Source organism: Dermochelys coriacea, chromosome 1, assembly GCF_009764565.3.
Source record: "Dermochelys coriacea isolate rDerCor1 chromosome 1, rDerCor1.pri.v4, whole genome shotgun sequence".
Taxonomy (NCBI): domain Eukaryota; kingdom Metazoa; phylum Chordata; order Testudines; family Dermochelyidae; genus Dermochelys; species Dermochelys coriacea.
The window spans coordinates 254,951,837-254,975,142 of record NC_050068.2 but is presented as its reverse complement, the minus strand read 5'-3'; the positions used below and the strand labels follow the sequence as shown (position 1 = coordinate 254,975,142).

At 41.2% G+C, this 23,306-nt stretch overlaps 1 protein-coding gene across 2 annotated transcripts in view; it reads right to left on the bottom strand.

The window, feature by feature from the left end:
• BTBD11 (BTB domain containing 11) overlaps positions 1 to 23,306 on the bottom strand; it is a 269,640-nt gene that overhangs the window by 174,908 nt on the left and 71,426 nt on the right. The gene's annotated exons all lie outside the window — the stretch shown is intronic.

Below are 23,306 nucleotides of genomic sequence, written 5' to 3'. Positions count from 1 at the left end.
ATGTAGGTCCTCTACGAAGTGGGGAAGGAGAGCTAATAACTGATGACATCAAGAAAGCTGAAGTGTTTAATGCCTATTTGGCTTCAGTCTTTACTAAAACGGTTAATGGTGACCAGATACTCAACACAATTAATATTAATAACAAAGGGGAAGGAAATGCAAGCCATAACAGTCTTTAACCTATTCTTTCCCTATTTAGATAGGTTAGATGTATGCAAATTGGCAGGCCCTGAGGAAATTCATCCTAGAGTACTTAAGGAACGAACTGAAGCAATCTCAGAACAGTTAGCAATTATCTTTGAGAATTCCTGAGGAAGGGTGAGATCCCAGAAGAATGGAGAAGGTCAAACGTAGTACCAATCTTTAAAAAGGGGAACAAAGAGGACCCAGGGAATTATAGAGCAGAAAGCCTAACTTTGATACCTGGAAAGATACTAGAACAAATTATTAAGCAATCAATTTGTAAGCCCCCAGCATGGATTTCTCAAGAACAAAGCATGCCAAATCAACCTAATTTCCTTCTTTGACAGGGTTACAGGTCTAGGGGATAGGGGGCAAGCAGTAGATGTGATGTATCTTGATTTTAGTAAGGATTTTGACACAGTTCCACCTGACATTCTCATAAGGCAAACTACAGAATGCAGACTAGATTAAATTACAATAAGGTGGGTGCACAACTGGGTGAAAGACAGTATTCAAAGAGTAGTTATTAATGGTTCATTGTCAAACTCGGAGGGCGTACTTAGTGGGGTCCTGCAGGGGGTCTGTTGTGGGTCCCATACTATTTAATATTTTCGTTAATGATTTGGATAATGGAGAATAGAGTATGCTTACAAAATCCTCAGATGACACCAAGCAGAAAGGATAAACACTGCAAACACTTTGAAAGACAGGATTAGAATTCAAAATGACCTTGACAAATTGGAGAATTGGTCTGAATTTAATAAAATGAAATTGGCCAACTACAAAATGAGGAATAACTGGCTAGGTGGTAATACTGCTGAAAAGGATCCAAGGGTTATAACGGATCACAAATTGAATATGAGTCAATAATGTGATGCAGCTGTGAACAAGGATATCATCATTTTGGGGTGTACTAACAGGACAGTCGTATGTAAGACATGGAAGATAATTGTCCCACTCTACTTGGCACTGGTGAGGCCTCAGCTGGAGAACTGTGTCCAGTTCTGGGCACCAAACTTTAGAAGATGGACCAACTGGAGAGACCAAAGGAGAGCAACACAAATGGTAAAAGGTTTAGAAAACCTGATCTATGAGGAAAGGTTAAAAACACTGGGCATGTTTAGTCTTGAGAAAAGAAGACTGACGGAAGACTTAATAAAGGTCTTCATATATGTTTAGGGCTGTTATAAAGAGAACAATCAATTGTTCTCCATGTCCACTAAAGATAGGACAAGAAGTAATGGCTTATTAATCTTCCTAGGTTAGATATTAGGAAAAACTTTAACTTTAAGGGTAGTAAAGCTCTGGAATAGGCTTCCAAGGGAAGCTGTGGAATCTCCATCATTGCAGATTTCTAAACACAGGCTGGACAAACACGTCAGGAGTGGTCAAGGTTTACTTGGCCCTGCCATACCACAGGGGGCTGAACTTGATTGCTTCTCGAGTTCCCTTCTAGGCCTACATTTCTATTTTATGATTCTAGGATCTCGGAGCCATTGCACATACAGTATACATTTTGGTATACATAAAGCCAACCAGTCCAAAAGTAAAGTCCTTCTCCAAAGACCATCATCTTGTCCTTGATGTGAGAAAGACCTTCAAAATAAGCTATATGTAAGGGGACTGTTGCTCCCTTACTAAAATTCAGTGGGGATGTCTTGGTTGGCTAGCTCCCAGTACTAAAAGGAGAAGGGTCTATGGGAAACCAGGACCCTGAGACTGATAGTCCACAGGAACAATGGGGAGAGGCCAATGCTCCAGGTCAGCCTGAATGACAGGACGGGCAGGCTAATGAGAGAGTCAGGAGGCCAGGGTGGTCCTGTCCTCCGTGTGAGCTGGAATTGCCTGGGTCGGACAGAGGGGGGCCGAGCTAAGGAGAAAGCAGGGGCCCAAGCTGAGCTGGGGAGCAGAGCTGTGCCAGGACCAGAGGGACCAGAAAAGCAGCCCAGAGAGAGCAGACCCTGTCCTGGGAGCAGAGCTGCAGCCCCAAAGCTAGAAGCACAGCCCAGAGATAGCAGACTTGCCCTGGGAGCAGAGCTGCAGCAACCAGAGCCAGAGGGGCCAGAAAAGTAGCCCACAAAGCAAGTCAGTGCTGGGAGCAGAATCACAGAAGCAGCCTGCAGAGCAGACCTGTCCTGGGAGGAGAGCTGTAGCAACCAGAGGCAGAGGGGCCAAAGAATCAGCCCAGGGAGCTGGAGGCAAAGCAGCAGCAGCAGTGCTGAGACAGAGTGGTGGAGCTGCGGCTGGAGTGGTCCGGAGCTGAGCGTGGTGAGCAGGAGAGAGCCAGGGTGACCCTGGGCAGTGGGCCCAGCACAGGGAGACGCCTCAGCCAGGAGGCTCTGCGAGCCAGGCTTGGATCGTAACCCCAACAGGATGGGTGCGACACTGGGAAGAAGGGTCCTACCACTTAGAGCCTGAGAGCGTGTGGCCACCACCAGAGCAAGTGTCCAACCCACAGCATCCCTGCAGCAAAGCCAGGGCCTGAGAAAGCAGCTTGGGACTTACAAGGAACAGACTGTGAACTGCCCAGACATTCCAGAGACACTGTTTGTGATGTTCCCTGACACAGAGCGGATTGATGTGTTTCCTTTAACTTTTCCCATTTTCCCTTATTCTTTTTAAAATTAATTGTTGATTAAGTAACTTGCATTTGCTTTGAATTGTATGTAATGGTCAGTGGGTCAGAGAAGTGCCCAGTGCAGAGAGAGTACCCCGGAGTGGGGACACCTTAGCCCCTGTCCTAGGTGACCACAGCAGGGTTGGGAGTGGAGCCCCCCAGGAATCCCGGGCCCAACCTTGTTGGGGTTAAAGGAGTCTGCCAGACAGGAGACTGGAAGGGGAGTCCTCAAGGGCAGGGAGGCCACTGGGTAAAGGAAGTGGGAGCAGGGACTCAGATCCTTGTGCTAGCCCACTTCACCGGGGTAATACAGAAGCCAAGAAAGTTCCCCACAATAGCGGGACTATTCCCCCCCTTACATATATATAGTGATCTACTCTAAGCATTAGAAGAATTTGATATTGGACAGTAGTTTTTTTTCCCCTCTCAACAAAAAACTCTTTAGCTCTTAAAAAAAGAAACTAAATCAAGCAGATCTCCCCTCTTAAATAGGATGGGTCTTGTGGTTAAGGCACTGGAGAGGGACTCTGGGGAACTGGGTTCGAATCTCATATCTGTGGCAGACTTCCTCTGTGACCTTGTGGAAGTCACTTACTGTTTTACAGATGTGGTATACGGAGAGTAATAATAAAACTTTCTGTCTCTCCCCCACCCACTTTTGACTGTTTTGTCCAGTTAGACTGTAAAATCTCTGGGACAGTAATGCCACTTGATATGTGCATGTACGGCACCTAACACAACAGAGTGCTGGTCTCAGCTGGGGCCTCTAGACTCCATTGTAATTCAAATGATAAACAATAATAAGGAGGCCCTCTGAATTGTTTTGAGCACAGTGTGGAACAAGACAAGACTGTCTTTCATCTTTTCTATTTCCCATCTCTACAGAACCATTAATTACCACCACATGCAAGACAACATTTAGCACCCGTGGCGTCAAAAGTAACAACCACAACCACAAAATAACACCGATCACAGATGATACTTTGCAATAGTTAAGCAAAGCAGAAGCTTCTCTACAACAGTGTGAAATCCTTCCTCCTGAGCAGCCTCCCTGCAGAACAGAAATGCAGGTCCTCCACACTTAGGTGAATTTCACCGTATGTGTTTATGTAACTCTAATATAAAGGCATCCTCTTTAAGAGCTAGCACATGGCCCAGCTTGTGTAGTGTACCCATAAAGTGGATAGCAGCATAGGAGATGTAGCCTCTGCCACATTCTTCTTCCCTCCCCTGGCAATACATTTTGTTGGGATGGGTCAGGTAATGGGGCCGGGGCCCATGCAGGCCAGCATAACCGCAGCAGCGTTCTCAGGGCCATAGCCGCAATTCTGTAACATAAATTGGAAAAGAAACTATCAATGCCTTAAAGAGTCAAGGGGTTTAACAGGTACCTGAATATGAAATGTTAGAATTTATATGTAAATGCTGTTCTGTTTAAAAAACTATAGTCCAGGCAGCCCTTTGCGGCACTGAGAAGCTAGAGTAAGATGCAACTCAAATGCAGCCCGGTTCAGCTTTTAGTTTCTTTTCTTTATTTTTTTTAGTGTTTGCTGCTGCAGCACATTTTTTGTTACAGACATTTTGCTGAATTATTACATAAGGGGAAGTATCTGACCGTATCCTGTCATGCTGGCTGGTTGGACTCTCTTGCCCCTTCAGGTCTCAAGAGTTGAGGGCACAATTTCTGTGTTCCTGGCCCAGGGTTGATCACTGAAGATAACTGTCAAACAACACTGTATCTGACATGGCAGCTCAAAGCAATCAGTCACTCACTCAGAGGCTAGAGGGGGAGTTGCAGAGGAACAGGAAGGAGACAGAAAGTGAATGGGGGAAGGAGTATGAGAGGACAAAGATGACAGAAGAAATGCCAGAGAAGAGAAAATCTAATAGGAGAACAACAGTGTCTTATCACATGCAAGAGCTGTTGGGATACATATCAGGTTCTTCCACCTTCTACAAAGAGCTAGCAGTGGCCTTCTCTGTGCTTAAGCTGCCTCAGCCATCTTTGGCCACTTGCTCCCCCACCCTGCAGCCTCAGTCACTTTCAACTGGCCACTCTGCCACTGCTACTGCTACCCCATGCTACGGGGAGGTCGAAGACACCTCAACCTGCTCTTTCACATCTTCCATATCTCCCAGCTCTCAGAGACAGCCACTCCCCTGCTCCCAGAATGAATGCAGGTGATAAATGGGACATGCTGCCTTTGAGGCTAGTATACGGAAGTTATCCACCCTCCGAGGGCAGAAGGGATGTTGACAGCCTTGGACTAGGATGCCTCCATATGCAATGTTGGCCTCAGAGATGCGGAGCATACACCACTCCTGATAACGTCAATGGAATTTGTGGGTAGAAACAGCACCTATATTTGTAATGATATATCCACCACAGAACCCTACTCCGAGGGGTCAAAAAACACCTCTTTTTTAAATTAATACGGCAGACGTTAACAAAAGGTTTGTTCATATATTTATAAAAAGGCATTTAACATTTCAGAAACCCAGGGTGGTTTAAACAAGAGGCACTATCTTACCCTACTGGCTAGTTTCAGTCATATAGCATATGCTAGGCAGGGTGTCACAGGAAGTGGGAGCCAACTTGTCTGAAGCCCAAGACCTTAAAAAAGCGGCTTATCTTAACATATTAGTTTATGTGGTGAATGCCTCACTTAGCAACAGCACGAGGGGCAAAACAGCACATAAATACTTGAGGTTAGTGCTTTAGTACTTGCAGGCCACCACAATGTAATTAGTGCAAAGGTGTTTGGCATGGAATGATCCCTTTATTCCTTAGTAATAGTTATTTCCTAAGACTCAAGTCACACTCTAGTCTGATTCTTTTGAACATGCAGTTTTGGAAGTGTGAAGTAAATGATGAAAGGAAACAGCTGATGGCAGAACTAATAATGGAAATGAGGATTGTTCATCAGTATACAGAGTTATTAGACATGAGGAAACAATCCTGACAAAGGAACCCTCACAAAACTCATTTGCAAAAAAGAAAAGGAGTACTTGTGGCACCTTAGAGACTAACACATTTATTTGAGCATAAGCTTTCGTGAACTACAGCTCACTTCATCGGATGCATTCAGTGGAAAATACAGTGGGGAGATTTATATACACATACAGAGAACATGAAACAATGGGTTTTATCAAACACACTGTAAGGAGAGTGATCACTTAAGATAAGCTATTACCAGCAGGAAGGGGGGGGGGGAAAGGAGAAAACGAAGATGGACTACAAGCCATCAGGAACAGTATCCCCGATAATGTCACGGCTAATCTGGTGACTGAACTTTGTGACTTTGTCCTCACCCATAACTATTTCACATTTGGGGACAACGTATACCTTCAAATCAGCGATGGGTACCCGCATGGCCCCACAGAATGCCAACATTCTTATGAAAAAAGAAAAGGAGTACTTGTGGCACCTTAGAGACTAACAAATTTATTTGAGCATAAGCTTTCGTGAGTCCTGTCCTGCTTCTCCTGCTGTCCCAGAGCTTCAGTCTATTCTCTCTCTGACAGACAGATCATGAGGCACAGTACATTCGACTCACTAAATAGCGACTGTGTGCAGCTGACCACTAAGAAGTAGCTAGAAGCCAAGTATATGCATGTCACTCCTGCTTTATCTTGCACATTTGAACTTGGTTTTCCAGAGGTGAAAGCCTAATTTTGTAGCTGCCTGATGGAACTCTGCCCTTAACGTCATGGGAAAAATCTCTCCACCCTGCAGTTGTGCACCTTAGCTGTAGCCAGGCCAAACCAACCCCAAAATGAAACCCACATGGACATCAAGCACCTCGGGCAGAGGGTAAGTATTCTGAGAAGTTGGTCCAAATGCAACCTTTTATTCTATATTATGTTGCTTTATCACTCATCAACCCAGACTGACTTTGTTGCTTTGGTCCAGAACTTATGCTGTTCTGAGTTAGCAAAATCCTTTCTGCTTTAACAAGATTGAATGCCGTAAGTTTTGCAGAGAGATTCAATCCATTAGCTGATTAAAAACTATAGATCACATTGCTTTGGACACACTCAGGCCATTATGAATAAGAAGTATCCAAAAAGCTTCCAGTGTAACCAGTGTCTTTGAAACTGCTATGGCTACAGTTAATAAAACTTCTCATTCAATCTTTCTTCAAGTCTGCAATGCCAACACAGAGAATTTATAGTAGCCTTTGAAACTGTCTATTTAGAAAGGAGTTATTGGTACAGTATCTTTAATTCCCGAAACAAAAAAAAAATAATGATATAGAAGACATTGTCACAAGCCAAGAAAGTGTACAAATGAAAAAGAGCAACAAAAATGTCACTGATATATTTCAGCTTCAACTTACAGATGAACGTCCTACAGACAAACCGTCCTCCACAAAAATACATTGAAATCTCTCTAAAGGTATCTTTTTGTATGCTCCTCTGTTTATTCCTATTATATTAAAAAGTTAATAAATCTGGATAGGCTTATTAAAAGACAATTCCATAACATTTATATAGGCAACTATTGTTAGTTGCCATTAAAAGCCAGCATTTGCCCACAGTTGTACCTGAAGTACCACAGACTCCTACCTATACTTAGGAAAAGAAATAGCACTGGTAATTCTGTAAGATCTGTTAACAAATGTTGACTACTTAATGACTATCAGTCTATTTAAAGGTTTCCACAATGGCCCACAGTCAAGTGACCTATGGGATATATCTATCTATACCAAATATGCTAAGATTGACAGAACTACATAAAGGTACTAATTCAGAGAGGAACTTAAGTCTGGGCTTAAGACCCAGGAGTTGAACATGTGCATAAGTGTCTTGTTGAACTGGACCCCGAGAACTGAGAGAACTATAGGAAGGGCTAAATGATTAGATTGTAAGCTCTTTGGGGTAGGGACTGTCTTTTTGTTCTGTGCTTGTACAGTGTATAGCACAATGAAGTCCTAGTCTATGACTAGGATTCTGAGGCACTAGGATACTACAATCATTTTTTTTAAAATGGTATTTGATATTTGTGGCCTATGCAAGAAAAAACACTGGTGATGCAGAAAACATATTTTATGAACAAGAGAACAGTTCTTAACTCTATCATGTCTAGCAGACTAACTTCTAGTAATATAACTGCAACACGTTGGAGAAGTCATCCAAAGAATCTTTAGTTGTGCGTGACTCTTGAAAGTGAAATTTAACTACTTGTTATTGGACATCCCTAAGTTGTATTGGACAATAAAAAGAGGTGAAAGTTTCTGTCTTGACAGAGAGGTAAGAAAAAAATGGTACCTCTCCTTCTGTCCAAATAGATTTTCCTTTTTGATTTTTTGCCACCTGTTGTTAGCCAATACATTCAGTCAGTACAAAGGTACTCTATAAACCTCATAGGATATCCCAGGGGTTATTGTATTTGTCAGGGTTCCTTCCCCACTCTGAACTCTACGGTACAGATGTGGGGACCTGCATGAAAGACCCCCTAAGCTTATTTCTACCAGCTTAGGTCAAAACTTCCCCAAGGCACAAAGTCTTTGCCCTTGGATTAGATAAAATGCTGTCACCACCAAGTGATTTAACAAACAAACAATCAGGGAAAAGACCACTTGGAGTTCCTATTTCCCCAAAATATCCCCCCAAACCCTTACACCTCCTTTCCTGGGGAGGCTTGAGAATAAACAAGATGAGCACAGACCAACCTTGGATTTTTAAAACCCAAAAAACCCAATCAGATTCTTAAAAAACAGAACTTTATTAGAAGAACAAAAAAAGATAAGAGAACAAAGATAATCTTACAGGCAGTCAGATTCAAAACACAGAGAATCCCTCTAGGCAAAACCTTAAGTTACACAAAGACACAAAAACAGGAATACACATTTCCTCCAGCACAGCGAATTTCACAAGCCAAAACAAAGAAAACCTAAAGCATTTTCTAGCTAAATTACTTACTAACTTTACAGGAGTTGGAGGGCTTGCATCCTTGATCTGTTCCCGGCAAAGGTATCACACAGACAGACAAAAGCCTTCCTCCCCACCCCCTCCAGATTTGAAAGTATCTTGTCCCCGCATTGGTCATTTTGGGTCAGGTGCCAGCCAGGTTACCTGAGCTTCTTAACCCTTTACCAGTAAAAGGACTTTGCCTCTGGCCAGGAGGGATTTTATAGCACTGTATACAGAAAGGTGGTTACCCTTCCCTTTATATTTATGACAGTATTAGAGTCACAACAGGCCCGTATTATAGGAGATTTACAACCCTTCATAGAGATACAGAAAATCGCATCAACATCAGTCTGTTACACTTAAGCTTTAAAAAGTGAGGTCAACTTTTTCAGTTGTACACATTAAAGGTTTTTAAGCAAAAAAATTGTTAGAACCATAATAATTACAACTGGTTGAATTATTAGTTGCAAATAATATATCTGACAAATTTAGCCATTTATGTTTGCAAGTTGTCTTCAAAGTTTCTAATGTGTTCAGGGTTCTCAACTATGTGACTGCTTATGCAAATAATAGTTAATTTATAGCTTGTTTGCAAACTAGATATTATGAGCTTGATCCAAAACCCAGTGAAGTCACTCATAAAAACTTGGAGTATTTCTATTATTTGCTATTCATTACTCCATAGTCTTGTTGTATGATTTGTCTCCTAAATCACATGGTATTGTTTGGTTACCTGATTGGGTGACCAAAGCTTTATAAGCAGAAGAGATTTCTTCTTCTGTTTTCAAATTACTTGTGAGCATTCACAACTATTTGGTGTCCTGTGAATTGTTTTAATATGTGGATAAGAAAGAGATTTTCAAAGTGACAGTCATTCATTTATTATGTGGATAGTCTAGCAACTGTTATATGTGTGTATGTACAAGCACACGCAAGTATGTCTGATATTCACAGAACTTTATTGGAAAAATATTCTGTTTATTAAAAAAAGCATTCTTACTATGGCTGGGGAAGTATACAGCGAAAGATGTATTACTATCACAACTAAAACATTTGCTACCAAAGGTTTTGTGAATTCTTTGTGTACAGACATCTGTTTTCTTTATTATGATATCTATAAATAAATAATGCATTGGAATTTACTAATAGTTTGGGCTTTTTGAATCTCAGAAGACCTAATTACTATTTTTTCTCCTCTTGACGGAGTAGGATCAAGGCATTCAAGACTTTATTCTTTACTGTTGCCACTCTGAAGGAGGAAAGGGATGCTTCTGAAGGTAGGGTGATAAGGACAGAGTTACAGAATATGGGAAATTGGTTGGATAGAGATAGTTATGTTAGACAGACAAAAGGATGGTCTCTTTGGATTCTAGATATAAATACTGGGCCCAGGACTAGCAAGAAAAAAAAAGGTCCAACTGTCATTGAACAAATTAAAAATGGGGAGTTTAAGGTGCAAATCAGAGCTCGTCAAACTATATTATTGTTTGAGACAGATTTTTTTGTAATTATGATTTTTGTGTACGTCTGTTCTTGCTAACCATCTGTTGTCTTAATAATTAGAAAGAAAACAGTATTTCTCATAGGAAAATAAAAAACAGACAAACCCCTATCTGTCATCAGTATTCCTAAAGGGTGTGGTCTTTCAGTATAAATACTTTATTTTTGAATGGCCTATGACATGAGAAAATAAGGAGTCAATAAAATTACTATTTTGTATGGAGCCAATTTTACTATGTCTACAAAGGAAAGTTTTCCAAGACTCATGAACAAGTGAGGCCATTCAGTTACGCTGCTTGTTTAATAGGGCTCCTGGGTTTTCAGTGAACTAGTGTTATCTGAAAAGAGGTTTCTAAGTGGTTTAGTTTTTTTGTGTGTCCCTTACCACTGATGCTGAATATTATTATTTGAAAAACAAAACCTTCTTAGCTGGAATTTCAACTCCTTATCTTTTGGAATAGAGAAAATAAAGCTAAAAGATGGTACAGACTAGTTTTATTTGTACAAAATTAATTACATTAAGTAAATGTGTGTGTGTATTGTGAAATACAAGTCACTTTAATACAGAAAAAGACATAGGGTCTAAATTTTCAGAAGTGACAAATGATTTTGGGTGCCCAACTTGAGGTTCTTTTCAGAGGGTGAGGCATCCAAAACCACTATTCATCTTTGCAAATGTAGACCATAGCTGTCAACAGTTTGATGAATGCTTGCTCCCCCACACATTCTGAATTTCACGGGCACCTGCTGAATGGAGAAAAAAAAGGATTCCTCTAATATGGCAGCTTCCCAGAATAGTATAAACTAAACACCACCAATAATTACCCAGAGAGCACAGATTTCCCAATCATTGTGGGTAAGACCATGTGAAGCAATGGCAATGGGCTTGACTGAACAAACTAGTGAAGAGAGGACAGCATTCATTTTAAATATTCTTCATTTTGTTAATATTGACCAGCTTCAATATGGCACTTTAACAAATAAATAATAAATAATAATAAAGTACTAAACATTCTCATGGGTATGTCTACACAAGAGCTGGAGGTGTAATTTTCACCTTGGGTAGTTATACCTGTGCTTGCTCTGATCAAGCTAGTGTGCTAAAAATAGCAGCGGAGCTATGGTGGCACAAGCAGCAGGATGGGATAGGTGCCTGAGTATGTACCTAAGGTTTCAGACAGGATAATACTTTGGTGAGACAAACTGAGCTCCCTCTTTCGCCACCACAACTATACTGTTATTTGATGTCTATCTCCAGCTAAGACATACCCTTCACTATATTAGCTTAGCTACGATGTTCTGTATGACTTGTCCATTATTTAGTAAACATATTATGGGCAAAGGTCTAGGCATATGTTTTTTAGAACAACACATAGCACCTTCCAGCTTAGGATCTCAAAGCATTTTACAAACATTAATCAAATCTCACAATATCGCTATGAAGGTTGGTATTAAAATCCCCATTTTCCATAAGGAATAAATGAGGCACAGGGAGGTGAAATGATCTGTGCACACAGCAAGTCTGTGGCAATCAGGGTTTAGATAGCACAGGCAAATTAGATTTGGGTTTCCAGTTATCCTAATATCCAGTCCTGTGTTTTAACTACCGAACCCCGCCTGCCCTCTGGTATTTTCACAATTGGCCTGATTCTCATAGGGTGTAAATCCTTTATTTGTTTATTTATTAAATTAATTTATCCCACGTGAGAATCTGGCCAATGTTTAACATTGGACAGGGAAGATAAAGTTATGCTATGCCAGTGTGATACCTATTTTATTGTATGCTTCTAAAACTTGGCAAATACTAGAAACCCACAACAGGAAGCATAATGCATTCCATCAGAGATGTTGGCAAAGAATACTTGATTTCTAATGGTGGAATAAAGTAACCAACGTAGATATGTTACAAAGGACTGGCCAGCAGACTGTGAAGACAATGATTCGAGAAAGAAGGCTGAAGTGATTTGGACATGTTGTTCAGGTGTCAAAAAAACCCAACAACCCTGTATTCCTTGACAAACCCTTGACTGGATACCAGCTGGTGGAAGATGGAAAAGAGGACAACAGATGACATATAAGAAAACCATTCGGGATGCCACTGTCATGAAAACAGACTATAACGGAGCAAGAAACATGTCATTAGATGGACTGGGTTGCCTCATGTATCATAAGGCATGAGAGCATCTAATTAATAAAAATAAATCCATTGACTTTGAGGAGCTGCACTGATTGACACCAGCTGAAAAATGACAAAGAACTGACTGGTGTAAAAAGAAAAATATGAGAGCATTTGAGAAAAAGAACTGAGCCAGCTGCCTGGAGTTCAGCAGAATCTTACACTGGGATAACATCTCAGATCCTTAAGCCTAGCTATTTGAAATGCTGTCCAGGATTTAAGCACCAGAAAGTGGGGGTTTAGAAACCTAGATGTTTGTGCTAAGGAACATGGCATGTAAGGCAAGTGAAGAATATTTAAACTACATTTCTTTGCACTCCATTTTGTATCAGAGACTAACATGCATAAAAAGTGGTCAGGGAGTAGGCATATTTATAAACTAGCCACACAAGTCAGATACCCCCCACCTCAATCTCTGTAGCTAATCCTAAAATTATGAGTGCACTTTCAGCTGAAAGGAATGACTAAGCACCTATCTTGACTGTAGAAATCCATTCACAGGCAGTGACCCATATGTTTGCTGATTCCCTGAAAGAAGCACAATGCTATTCTGGCTCTGATGGAAGCAACAGAGGGCTTGGAGAAGGAGATAATACACCAAGACCATAATTTTGCAAGCTCAATGAAGAACTGCTATAGATTTAATAAACAGGCTATTGATATCTGTCAGCTGTTACAAGGGAAATTTATTAATTTAATTTAATTTCTTAGTTTATAAACTATATCCCATTACAAAGACTTGTGGCACATTAAAATCATTTAACAAAATACTCTTTCATAATCAGATGTGGGGGGAGCCACGTCTTGCATGTACTAGATGCGATAACAGCAGCCTTCAGCTTCCTGTGCATTGGGGCTTTTCAGACCCCTGCAGCCATTAGCCACTCAGCCACTAACCTGGTCATTATAAACTTTAGATTTTGTCAGGACAGTACAAATAACCAATATGTTAGATTTCTCACACGAACACCGAATCAGCTGCAAACACCACATGACTTCTATAACGATGCTCAGTTCCCAGCTGTCCTGGGAGATACCAGTTACACACACATCTCACTCTAAGCACTTGCACACGATGTCATTTTGCTACAGCTTTTCAATATGCAGGTGCACAATACCAAATGCCAGACCCTGGATGTGGTATCCAAGTTCCCAGAGACATGTCATGATGCATACACACTCAGGCAATCAATCTGCCACCAGTTCCTTGAGGCAGGCAAACACCTGGGCGGTTGGTCAGGTGCAAGAACCACATTCACTTGTATCATTTTTCAGCTGCAGATGTAGGATCTCACATGAGGACATATAGCAGCCCTGTTTTTATTCTCAGTGCATAGCCTCTGAAGTCTTGCCTTATAAACATGCATTCTAAATCTTCAGACACCTGCAAATTTAAAAGACTTGCAGTACTTTAAGATCACTATATCAACCCGGAGCTGAAGTTTGTTATTTTAACAATGTGTTGTAGATGTTTATATAGATCTGACAATACATCAATCTAAAGTTGCCTCAAAGTCCATAAGATTTTTTTTGTTGTAAGCTGCATTCTCTGTAGTAGATTTCTCTTAGATGGACAGGAGGATATTAGCATGTCAGGTTTTCCTATCCTAGGAACTAATCTGTAAATACAGGAAAAGGCATTTAGGTACCTTGGTGCAAAGTGAAAATTCTCATTGACTTCCTGGATATGCAGGCTACATTTTTCCCCAGAACAAGACACTAACTTTAAAAGAAAGGATAACAATTGCTGACCATTGGAGATTCTTTCCAGGCCATATCTTTGAACGTCTGAGAATTAAATTAAATCTACCTTCTCAGGATTTTTGTACGCACCTAAAGTTAGAAGTTTCCTAGACACAATTATTAACAAAGAAACTCAACAATGGTCAAAGAACCGATGAATCAAAAAGGTCAGCTGTTTAATTCCAGTTTCTCTCTCTCTCTGTCTCTGGAAGTGACCAAAGAACTCAACCTGGATCTCAAACTCTTTGAAAATTTCATCTAAATCAATACATCTCCACCAAATGTTTTGGTTTTGATGAAACAGCATATATATGTTGATGAAAAAAAACCCCATTTAATCAAAAATGTTCCAACAAGCTCTACTTCTATCTCTGCTGTACAACTTCGTTGCTGAGAGACCCTTGCAAGAGCCCAAAACTGTATACCCTGGACTTGAGATCTTAAAATTCCTCTGAAGGATAATTAACAGCAGAAAGTACTTGAATGCTCCTTTGAAACCTCTATTTACAACACTTACAAAGAAATGCAATATGTAGTGCTGCCTCAACTACCTAAACTGGCTGGACTTTACAAAAACTAGACAAGCCATTTACAACACACACTTTGCTTCTCTACAAAAGAAAAAGGACACTAATCTATTTAAACTACTACATGCCACAAGGGGCCACAACAGTGGTTCCCTTAACCCACCCAGCAATATTGTTAATCTATCCAACTATACTCTTAGCCCAGCAGAAGAATCTATCCTATCTCGGGGCCTCTCCTTCTGCCCCTCCACCCCCACGAACATGATACAGTTCTGTGGTGACCTAGAATCCTATTTTCGACATCTCCGACTCAAGGAATATTTCCAACACACCTCTGAACAACATACTAACCCACAGAGACCTTCCTACCAACACTATAAAAAGAAGGATTCTGGGTGGACTCTTCCTGAAGGTCGAAACAACATACTGGACTTCTACATTGAGTGCTTCCGCCGACGTGCATGGGCTGAAATTGTGGAAAAACAACATCACTTGCCCCATAACCTCAGCCAAGCAGAACACAATGCCATCCACAGCCTCAGAAACAACTCTGACATCATAATCAAAAAGGCTGACAAAGGAGGTGCTGTCATCATCATGAATAGGTCGGAATATAAACAAGAGGCTGCTAGGCAGCTCTCCAACACCACTTTCTACAAGCCATGGCCCTCCGATCCCACTGAGGGTTACCAAAAGAAACTACACCATCTGCTCAAGAACAAATCCGCACAGACACACCCCTAGAACCCCGACCAGGGGTATTCTATCTCTTACCCAAGATCCATAAACCTGGAAATCCTGGACACCCCATCATCTCAGGCATTGGCACCCTGACAGCAGGATTGTCTGGCTGTGTAGACTCCCTCCTCAGGCCCTATGCTACCAGCACTCCCAGCTATCTTTGAAAAAAAGAAAAGGAGTACTTGTGGCACCTTAGGGACTAACAAATTTATTTGAGCATAAGCTTTCGTGAGCTACAATCCGATGAAGTGAGCTGTAGCTCACGAAAGCTTATGCTCAAATAAATTTGTTAGTCTCTAAGGTGCCACAAGTACTCCTTTTTTTTTTGTGAATACAGACTAACACGGCTGCTACTCTGAAACCAGCTATCTTTGAGACACCACTGACTTCCTGAGGAAACTACAATTCATCAGTGATCTTCCTGAAAACACCATCCTAGCCACTATGGATGCAGAAGCCCTCTACTCCAGCATTCCACACAAAGATGGACTACAAGCCGTCAGGAACAGTATCCCCGATAATGTCACAACAAACCTGGTGGCTGAACTTTGTGACTTTGTCCTCACCCATAACTATTTCACATTTGGGGACAATGTATACCTTCAAATCAGCGGCACTGCGATGGGTACCTGCATGGCCCCACAGTATGCCAACATTTTTATGGCCGACTTAGAACAATGCTTCCTCAGCTCTCGTCCCCTAATGCCCCTACTCTATTTGCGCTACATTGATGACATCTTCATCATCTGGACCCATGGAAAAGAAGCTCTTGAGGAATTCCACCATGATTTCAACAATTTCCATCCCACCATCAACCTCAGCCTGGACCAGTCCACACAAGAGATCCACTTCCTGGACACTACGGTGCTAATAAGCGATGGTCACATAAACACCACCCTATATCGGAAACCTACTGACCGCTATACTTACCTACATGCCTCCAGCTTTCATTCAGACCACACCAAATGATCCATTGTCTACAGCCAAGCTCTACAATACAACTGCATTTGCTCCAACCCCTCAGACAGAGACAAACACTTACAAGATCTCTATCATGCATTCTTACAACTACAATACCCACCAGCTGAAGTGAAGAAACAGATTGACAGAGCCAGAAGAGTACCCAGAAGTCACCTACTACAGGACAGGCCCAACAAAGAAAATAACAGAACGCCACTAGCCATCACCTTCAGCTCCCAACTAAAACCTCTCCAACGCATCAAGGATCTACAACCTATCCTGAAGGACGACCCATCACTATCACAGATCTTGGGAGACAGGCCAGTCCTTGCTTACAGACAGCCCCCCAACCTGAAGCAAATACTCACCAGCAACCACACAACAAAACCACTAACCCAGAAACCTATCCTTGAAACAAAGCCCATTGCCAACTGTGTCCACATATCTATTCAGGGGACACCATCATAGGGTCTAATCACATCAGCCACACTATCAGAGGCTCGTTCACCTGCGCATCTACCAATGTGATATATGCCATTATGTGCCAGCAATGCCCCTCTGCCATGTACATTGGTCAAACAGGACAGTCTCTACGTAAAAGAATAAACGGACACAAATCAGACGTCAAGAATTATAACATTCAAAAACCAGTCGGAGAACATTTCAACCTCTTTGGTCATCCAATGAAGTGAGCTGTAGCTTACGAAAGCTTATGATCAAATAAATTTGTTAGTCTCTAAGATGCCACAAGTACTCCTTTTCTTTTTGCAGATACATACTAATGCGGCTGCTACTCTGAAACCTGTCAATTATTTTAAGATGGCTCTAAATTAGAAGTTACATTACTAATTAAATAAGTCCTATGTTAAATAAGTCCTAAATAAGACCAATCTGATGAATGCTCCCCACTGGAAACTGTACTCCTTTTTAGGCATGCACTTAAACATTTTAGCTACCTGGCTTACCCTGTTTTGAGTAATCAAATTCATAGATCCACAGCCCCTTGGCTTAAAATTAAGTGGGAAATAGATTTGTACACTTCCTTTGCTGAAGATTCCTGGAAGAGATGTGATTCAGAATCTGTCATTCCTTTTAGCGCTTCTGTATATGTACAGCTGTATATAAATGGTTTACAGGATTCTCTCTCTCTATTCATGTTTATATAAATTCTAATATTAATATATCTTTGCCTCAAATATAATAATCCATTCCTCACCACATACATTCATTCTGTTTTGTTATACCCTTCTATCAAGAAGTTCTACCTGCAATAATTAATTTCCTTAGTAATGTGCTGGAGAATTCTCAGTCCATTTTTAATCAGAGGCTTGTGTCATTAATGACTAATCTTCAAGCACACACAAATGTTGCAAAGAAAGGTACTATTCAGATCCTCCATGTTACTAGTTAAATGCTGCATAATGTCACATTGGTTAACTCCTTGCCCTCCTCTGGACACTTGTTTCAACTTGTCCCATTTCTCACGTACACAAGTTATGAGAATATCTCTAGGAACAAGAAAAAGGAGTTTTATGCAATAATGAACTTACTTTTAGATGTTCTACGCATTCAATGCCCATGAGAAGCTCATTACTTAAAAGAAAACTTCTCCTTTATTAAAGGACCTTTCTGCACACATGGTGGGAATGCTCTAAAATAGTTTTTTTGGGAAAAATAGCTAACAGAGCACTCAGGATAAAGTCAGGCTATTCACAAAACCCACAGCGATTCTATTAGCTTACAGTCAAAAAGAAGTTATCAGTGGGTTGTTCTCCAGCTCAGTAGCACAGAGTGTGTCTACACAGCACTTAAACTGACTCAGGCTGCGGGGCTGTACAATGAGGGAAGAGGGTTGCAGAGCTTGGGCTCCAGCTGGAGCCCAAACACCTATACAGCAATTTTATAGCCCCGCAGCCCGAATCAGCTGACATAAGCCAGCCATGGGTGTCTAATTACTATGTAAACATACTCATTAGACTAGTAGGCAAATGTGTGATAGCTCATTTTTGGAAAAAGACCCAGAAGGTTTAAAAATGGTTACTCTTTTTTTAATTTGAATTAAGTCAATACCCAGATAATGGTAAGAGATTGACCAAACACAAATGGGTCTTTTAAAGATAACAAATACAGATTATGAATAAAATTTTTTAAAATTTGTATAGAAAGTTCATATATGTTAATGAGAAAGAAAGTTTTTTTTAAAAAAGCCTCCTTTCTGTAGCGTCCTTACAAATCCTCCTCATCTTTCTTCTAATCAGGCCATGGTTTCACCTCTGCCTGCCCACCTCAGATATAACTTCCAGTGACTGAAACCAGTAAGCCTGGAATTTAATGTTCTCCCACTTGGGTTTATGTTGAACATTCTTTCCATAAGTTAGCAGTACTGTATTTGTGTCTTGCTTCTTAAATTCCACTTGTTTTCCTTCTTCCCTTCCCCAGGCCTTCTCTTTCTGCTCTGACCATTTTCCCTTTTCTTTTTATCTACTCTCACAATATTATAAGCCAGCTGCTGGCAAAGATAGTTTATTTTTTCCCATAATGCTAATTACAGTTGCTGTGCTAATAGCAACAACCATATTTGGAACTTTTCATCTTCAAAGCACTTCACAACCATTCACTGATTAATCTTCACAACACTTCTGAGAGGTAGGCACCTGTTATCCTTGTTTTACCAATGGGGAAGGTGAAGTTAGAGCTTGGATTTTAAAGAGGTAGCAGGGAGTTAAATGCTGAGTGCCACTTACCTTTCAATGCAATCTGAGTATTTAACTCCCATAGACTCCTTTGAAAATCCCAGCCTTAATGTGTTACTTCAGGATACAAAAAGGAATCAATGTCATAATGGCCTAGAATGCCAGAGTTCCTGGCTCCCAGTCCTGCACTCAGACTATTTCACCATTCATCTCTCAATTATTTCAGAGGGTCAAAAATAGCTAGTAAGTGTGGTCTGGACTGGACAGACACAATAAAGCACATGATATATAAAACTATGTAAGCAGAATTCTGAATGTACTCATGCTAGTAGATGTAGGTTACAAACTGCCTATATTTTAGCAAAAAGCAAGAATACAGAAACTCTAGCCACAGCCAGATCAGTACACCCAGTCTGGCCAAAATGCTGTACATTGTAAACCATGGTGCCTTTATACTGAGCAGAGAACTACAAAAATTCAGGTATCTACTGTTTAACGCAGAGCTCAGAATCAAGCCCAGGAACATCTTACAAGAGTTCCAGTTAGTTTTGCTGATAGAGGAAGTGCTGAAGCTGTTGAGACCAACTTTACTGTACTCTGTTTTCAAAGTTCTAGGAATGGGTCTTGAATACAAAATAGAAATATTCTGAAAACTTACTTTTTGGTAGATATTTAACAATAAGCAGATTATTACACCTAGCTACCATGGTGATTGTTGCACGGAATGAAATAGACAGGCTGACACACAGCGCATGTTATGCTAGGGTATTGCTATGTCATGGGCATACTGTGTGGCTCAAGACCAAATGTGAAATGCTATACACCATAAACCACCTATTAATCCATTTCCTCATCCACATTCCTTTAGCCAGTCTTCCTTTGCAGCCCCACCATATCTGCTATTCCCTTTACAGCTAGGTGGTAGTGGGGCCAGTAGTTTAATTAATTCTCCATCAAGTGAACTACATTTGAACTTATCCAATACGTCTGATTAATTCTCCTAAGTAATCACTATATTTTGAAAATCCATTTAAAAGATGTATACATTACATGTGTGTGCATGCATGGGCAGACATACACTCACTCTCTGTGAATCTGATTTTTAAAAGAGTGCAACACCCACACTTGGGGCAAAATTTTCAGAAGAGCTCAACTCCTACTTAGGCTCATAAGTAAGTGATCAGATTTTCAAAGGTGATCAGCAAGTTGGATGCTGAACTTCTTTGAAAATCTGGCCTTAAGTGTCACAATGAAAGCTGCTGGGTGTTGAGTACTTCTGAAAATCTGGGCCTAAATCAAAGCTAAACTCCTGAAAATTTGGGCCCAACTGTGGGTGCTGAGCACTTACAAATGTGGCTCTAAATGCATGTGTATAAGCAAAGACGCACTGAGCTATAGAATCAGGCCCCAAATAGGAAAACAGTATCAGCATTCAGGTTTCAGAGTAGCAGCCGTGTTAGTCTGTATTCGCAAAAAGAAAAGGAGTACTTGTGGCACCTTAGAGACTAACAAATTTATTAGAGCATAAGCTTTCGTGAGCTACAGCTCACTTCATCGGATGCATTGTGAGTGCTGAACACTCTGTCTTAAACAGACCCTTTCCTTCTGACAAGCACTCCAGACTTCTCTTCAAAACACAGTTGGGGCCTGCTATACAGCTCAATATTTTTTTAAAAAAAAGTTGAATCAGAAACACAGTATAACTTCTGACACGGCTTTTTTAAGTTGATCTGGAATGGTTGAGATTCCCTCCCCCCTCACCTGTGAGTTAATCCTAGTTACGTGCTGAATGTCCCAAACAGCAAGAGGCAAAAGGACATTCAGCACAAAAAATTATAGCTTTGGAATAATTTATTACATATCCCATGCACTGACCAGTACCAGTTCCACTGCTCTGCATCATCCTACAAAGTCATACCCACCACTACGTCCTGCAGTAGAAGAGAAGTGGCCCATAGAAGCCTGGGTAAATTGGGGGGTTCAATCACAGAGTGCTGGAAAAGTGTGCATATTATATACTCTTGCTAGTATGAAATAATAGAACAAACTTTCAGAACTGCATTATGGAAATATCAGCATGGCTGAGTAAGACACTGGATTCAGGCCATAGGCTTCTTTGATGGTTGGAATGTATTCCACTCCCCACAATCAGCCAGCTTCAAGGGCCTTATTCAAAGCCCACTGAAGTCAACTGGAGGCTTTCCACTGTTTTCAGGGGGCTTTGGATCAGGCCTTAAATGACTTGTATAGAACATTTGTACATGGGCAGGGGCTGAGGGAGTCGATGAACCAGCAAGTCTTTTAAGTCTCAAACTTCTTGGATACCCAAAGGTGCTGTGCTCCATTGTACAACAGGGCTTAGTGATGGCACAGAAAGATGGAACTAGCTGGTGAGTCTTTGGGGCCTTAATGAGAAAACTCATTTAAAATGGACCTTTAGTTATGTACTAGATGTCCCTTTGACACCTATGGCATTTTCCTGCAGTATCTCCTGGATATCTTACTGTATTAAGATTATGTATCATTATGGGCCAGGGACTGTATGCAAATTCCATGGGGGAGGATGACCACACCTCCCTCTGGGATCTCAGAACAGAGTGTGTGTGTGTGTGTGTGTGTGTGTGTGTGTGTGTGTGTGTGTGTGTGTGTGTGTGTGTGTGTGTGTGCGTGCGTGCGCACATGATTAGGCAAATTCCCTCAGGTTTTAACACCTCCAGAGAGGTCCCACTGCCTGGAGAGACTTGCATATACTAGTTCAAACTGGATTCTCCAGAGACCAATAGACAAAGAAAGGACTTTTGGATAAATAGCCTGAGTTTACACTGACTTAGGACCTTCTTTCTGATCCAGCAAATGGACAGGACCTTCTGAGCAAGGGGGCCCCCAATTCTTCCTGGGAAAGGCTCGAAGGACTTTGTCCTATTAAGGCCCCATAAGACTGATGGGTGGCCTCTGGCAAGCTTCTAGCATGAATACAGGAACTTTTATTGTTTTTATATGTTTTCTCTGTAATGCTTTCAACTTAAGAATAAACGGGCTTGCTTATAAAGAGCTGTGTGGTAATTATTAACTGCTGGCGACCATGCTGTTCATAGCCTTCAGAGAGAAAGCAAAGTGCAAACACCAGCCGGTTGAAGAAGTCTGGCTTGCTGGGGATATCACAGCGTAGGCAGGGAACTGTGCAGCCTGGATAAATCCCGGTCGGGAGGGAGAGAGATACAGGTCTCCGCCCAACAGAGGTGATGACTGAGGAGCCAGGAACCTAGAGTGGGTGCACTTAGTGGACCATAGAGGGGGAGTACAGGCACAGTTGCCTTGAACCATGAGGGTCCCATCTACAGAGCTTGCAGCTCTTTGTGGTATTCATTTCATCACTGTTGGGTTGACACATTTATTAAAAAAACCAAAACAAAACACAACTGCTGCAGGTCACTTTTAAGGCAAAGCAAACCAATGTAACCACAAGCCATAAGGGAAGAGCCAGACTGGGGAGGGGGAGGAGTGCAGCAGGAGGGAGGAAGGAACCAGAAGAGGGAGCAAGGAAAAATAAGGAAGCAAGGGAGAGCTGGGAGAAATCTGATTGGTCAATACACACTATGGACCAGAGCCTCAGGTGGGGTCAATAGGCATCGGCTGAGGATCTGGCCATATATGAGGTAAAGCATAGATATTTGTGGTTTTATAAATGAAAGTAGTTCCTCTGATTGGTATTATGCCTGGATATAGGCAATGCTTCTGACAACTCAGGCTGCAGAATAGCCAAGTATTTATTTATTTTATTTTATTTCTGTTTACAGTGCATCTAGAAACACTTAACCTTCTGCCCCCAACATTCAGAAACCACCATGCTGAGTATGATATAAGTGTCTAGTCCCAGACAGGGACGAGATTAAACAGATAAATGTTCTTGTCCAGTTTAACCTCTCCATCCTGTAACACCCATCGGTGCTGCAATCACATAGGCATTCAACTCATGTGATATTGGGAAATGAAATGCAACAAGGTTAATGTTTTCACAGTCTCTTTACCCACTGACATTTTAAATCATTTACAATATCTGCCTGCTCATGCAGCAAATAGTAAAGGAAGCCACCCCTTAAAACAACATAGTTAAATTTAGATGATGTGGAACAATTACTAGCCTGTAAAATGTGAACACGTAGAAATTACTTTTGTCATAATTCTATAAGCAATAGCACTGTTGCTTCCTTCACACACTAATTATCCTGAAACGGCATCCAGTGAGCCCA